The sequence below is a fragment of the Halichoerus grypus genome, chromosome 12, assembly GCF_964656455.1.
Source record: "Halichoerus grypus chromosome 12, mHalGry1.hap1.1, whole genome shotgun sequence".
Classification (NCBI taxonomy): domain Eukaryota; kingdom Metazoa; phylum Chordata; class Mammalia; order Carnivora; family Phocidae; genus Halichoerus; species Halichoerus grypus.
In genome coordinates, this window is record NC_135723.1 from 43,734,751 (window position 1) to 43,738,391 (window position 3,641).

Genomic DNA, 3,641 nt, shown 5'->3' on the forward strand with positions numbered 1-3,641 from the left:
ATAAAGTATATATGAATATGATTATTGGTTAATTGCCATCATCTCTGCTAGAATGTAAAAAGCAAAGACTTTCTCTTGTGCATCATTATATCCCCAGCCTATCATGGTGCTTGGGACATAACAGGTGCTGAATAAATATTTTTCCAATGACTGAATGAATACACACACGTATACATAAAATTAGTGAATAATACGTACTAAATATGAACATTCTCTGGTTTGTTTATCTACATGAACTTCAAAAAGTTTTAAGTAAGTATTATAATAAATTGTGTTTCCAAGTTGAAAAAGTTTATGATTTAAAATTATCAACATTGAGAAAAATCGGTGGTGCAGTCACCTAGAGTATTTCTGTTCCCACCAGGGTCAGCCTCGCCCGAGGCAGTGAAGCTCCGGGGGCTGGAGCCTCCCGGCTCCGGGGAGGCGCCCTCACTCAACCATGGCCCGAAATGCAGAAAAGTCCATGAAGGCCTTAGCAAGATTTCGCCAAGCTCAACTGGAAGAGGGAAAAGTGAAGGAACGAAGACCCTTCCTTGCCTCAGAATGTACTGAGCTGCCCAAAGCTGAGAAGTGGAGACGACAAATCATTGGAGAGATCTCTAAAAAAGTGGCTCAAATTCAGAATGCTGGTTTAGGTGAATTCTGAATTCGTAACCTGAATGATGAAATTAACAAACTGCTAAGAGAGAAAGGACACTGGGAAGTCCGGATAAAGGAGCTGGGCGGTCCTGATTATGGAAAAGTTGGCCCTAAAATGCTGGATCATGAAGGGAAAGAAGTCCCAGGAACGAGGTGATAAGTACTTCGCAGCAGCAAAAGATTTGCCTGGTGTCAGAGAGCTTTTTGAAAAAGAACCTCTTCGTCCTCCAAGAAAGACACGTGCTGAGCTCATGAAAGCAAACGATTTTGAATACTATGGTTACCTCGATGAAGATGACGGTGTCATCGTGCCTTTGGAACAGAAATACGAATAGAAATTCAGGGCTGGATGGTTTTCCCACCATTTCTATTCGTATTTCTGTGGAAAGCCGAGCAAGAGGCCCCGCTGGCGAGAGGAGAAAAGGAGGAGGAGGAGGAAGAAGAGGAAGAGATCAACATATATGCTGTCACCGAGGAGGAGTCTGACGAGGAAGGCAGCCAGGAGAAAGGAGGTGAGGACTGGCAGCAGAAGTTCATCACCCACGTCCCAGTGCCATCCCAGCAAGAGATCGAGGAGGCCCTTGTGCGGAGGAAGATGGAACTCCTCCAGAAGTATGCTAGTGAGATCCTGCAGGCCCAGAGCGAAGAGGCCAAAAGACTTCTGGGCTACTAGAGCTGAGCTGGGACGTGCTCAGGGTCTGGAAATCTGCCAGGAGGCCGTCATCCCCCGCTGGCTCTTGGTGAGCCCACCGGACTCTGCTGTCCTGGGATTGCAGATGGGCTGGCTCGTGCTGCGAGTCTGCCTGCTACCTCCCCTACCTTTTCTAACCCCCTCTCGTGATCCGAAGGGACGGGCTGCCTGTGCCTCCCCGGCAGGCTATGTGCTGAACCCTCAGCTGTCACTTTTGTACAAATGTTTTGCTATTGTAGGAACCCATTTATTTTTATCTAGAGTGTGTAAAACAGGCTGCTCATGGGCTGCCTGTGTTTTACTTAGCTTTCTACTGTCATTCGCTGGGGAGGGAGGTCAATTTATGACTACCATTAAAAAGATGGCAGTTTTTCCTAAAAAAAAAAAAAAAAATCATCAACATTACCTCAGGGTAACTTAAGATAACTATTTTATCTGATACTTTATTTACTATTTAACATTTTTATTGCTATCAGTTTTATAGGAAACCGATGCTTTTGCTTATGAAACTTTCAATAGGAGTTCTTTTTAAGCAACCCTAAAACTCTCCATTTGAATTTACCTTAATCTCTATAATCTGGCATAATATAAATTTACATAAAATAAGTGCTTAAACAGGGCATTATCCATTTTAAAATTTTCCAAGTTTTGGGTGGAGGATATAGAGGAAGTTTCCACCTCCACTCCATTTTTAAAACAAACAAACAAAAAAGTATACTCCATTTTGCTTTCATCTAGTACCAACTTATGTGTGACTATTTTCACCTCTTCATAAGCCAGATCTTTTCCATGTCTACATTCTGAACACCCTATCAAGAAATACTAACTCTCCTTTGTGGCACATACTTTCCAGGAACTGTGCCCATTTTGCAGAAAAATTATGTTTTCATCACCTCAAGGATGACTATGTAGTCAGGATACAAAGGCCAGTTCCCAACAAAAGATGCCTACCAAAGGGCTCTCCTGTGTAGAGTGACCATAATCAATAATAGTTCTCCAGTTCCATAAAGCTCAAGATAAATATGACTAAAATGAAAAGGCTTCCCTGGAAAAGACAAGTAAAAGGTATATTGGTTGAGTGGAATGTTAATATATTAATGAAATTGATGACATTAGTGATTTATTTCATTGACAGAATTTAGAATGAGATTCATTTATCATTATCCCATAGTCATTCATCAACAGTACATTGCCCCAAGCATTTAGCCTCCTGTTAGCAGTTTAAGTTTTCTTTGTAGTAATTATACTGGAGAAAGAATACACTGTTTGTGGTCCACTTGATTATAAATAAAATATAAACAAAATTAATATTTTATGGAAAATAATCTTTTATATTCTTCAAGTGATAATTCTATTACTTTGTTTTACATATTTTATATTGCTCTATCTTCTATCCTACCAAAATTATCTACTTTAAAAAGACAATTAATTTTAATTCTACAGTAATACTCTTCTATTCAAAAGGAAGCATGATAATAAAGTCCCTGATAAAAATGGATGAATTTTAGGGGAGCCTGGGTGGCTCAGTCGTTAAGCGTCTGCCTTCGGCTCAGGTCATGATCCCAGGGTCCTGGGATGGAGCCCCGCGTCGGGCTCTCTGCTCAGCGGAAAGCCTGCTTCTCCCTCTCCCACTACCCCTGCTTGTGTTCCCTCTCTCGCTGTGTCTCTCTCTGTCAAATAAATAAATAAAATCTTTAAAAAAAAATGGATGAATTTGATAATGTCCACTTGATTTGTAAGATATTGAAGACATAATCAGATAACATCAATAAATCTACAGCACGTGCACATGCGTGTGCTCGTGTGTGCACACACACACATACACCTCAGAGATACTATGCAAGTACAACCACAGTTTTGCCTGAAAACTGCTCTGCCTCTTGAAAGTCAAAGCCCCTAGAAGACCCATTTTGGAGTTGGAAAGGTTCAGTGAGACTGTCTCACAGCAGAGGCAGATTAGAATGTAAAAATCAAAGGAAAATAGCCTCCAGACAACAAGCCGGAATTTATGGTATTTAGATCAAGTCCTGAAAACATGGCACCTGAAGATTGTACTATGTAGGTTAAATTTAATATTCTTATTTTCTTATTGTCTAATTTGTTCAAGCTAGGAATAAACATGACTATTTTTCCCCTTTGCCACTCAAGGAAATTTTTCTAAGAAGATTCCTAAGTTGTCTCTCAATGACTGAGCTTTTCTAAATCCCTTTTCTAGCTGTTAGTACTTAACAAATAATACATACAGGATAATTTATTGCAGCAGACATTTTTAAGTAAGTTCTTTTTTAAACTTAGCCATAACAGGATATTA

General features: G+C 40.1%; 1 pseudogene; it reads left to right on the forward strand.

Annotated features, from left to right (window-relative positions):
- The first annotated feature begins 323 nt into the window (after positions 1-323).
- LOC118540753 (pre-mRNA-splicing factor ISY1 homolog pseudogene) lies at positions 324-1,344 on the forward strand (annotated as a pseudogene).
- Positions 1,345-3,641: the final 2,297 nt, after the last annotated feature.